The sequence below is a fragment of the Odontomachus brunneus genome, unplaced genomic scaffold, assembly GCF_010583005.1.
Source record: "Odontomachus brunneus isolate Ranch 3 - 2012 unplaced genomic scaffold, Obru_v1 Obru_scaffold_269, whole genome shotgun sequence".
NCBI lineage: Eukaryota > Metazoa > Arthropoda > Insecta > Hymenoptera > Formicidae > Odontomachus > Odontomachus brunneus.
In genome coordinates, this window is record NW_022639719.1 from 283,724 (window position 1) to 284,454 (window position 731).

Below are 731 nucleotides of genomic sequence, written 5' to 3' on the forward strand. Positions count from 1 at the left end.
TTTGGAAAGCTCTCGAGATGTGCTATAAGAATATGCAATGAAAAATGGGGTGTTCCATTTAAAAAAATTAATGTGACCTTGACCTGACCTTCGCTACGCAACCCAAGGTCAAACTGATGTGATCAGTAAATACATCTTTTTAAACGCCACAACTTTTGTCTCAAACATTTTTTTGTAAAACTTATATTTTTCCTGATATTCGGGCGTCCCGGTACTTCCCGAACACCCTGTATGTATGTATGTGAGTAGGTTAGGGATGGAAAATAAGAGATCGTCCTTAGAGATTATAAAATTATACTAACTGGATCAGGTAGAAAGGAGCTTGAATCATATGACTATAGAATTTGAATATAATATCAATATATTTTATCTTAAAGTGTGATATAATAATGTAGTGTGATATATATATATATATATTTGTAATGTATAATAGGTCTTTGTTAGACAGTTCAGTCGGAGAAGCCTAGAGACAAAAGGATATACGTGAGGTAAGGCTGGATAAGAATTAGCAAAGTCGCCCTTAAAGAGAATATGTTGTAACTTCATATGGGAAATAAGAGCGAATACTAAAAAGGTGTTGCGACCGGTATTTATGCTAGAATGTTTCTATTATATTGAATATTCAAAGGCTATGTGTTGCCGAGTGATTATAATAATCGTAAGACTAAGATAAAATACAGCATATATTGACAGTAATAAATCTCTTATAGTTTATTGTGTGAATATTCTAG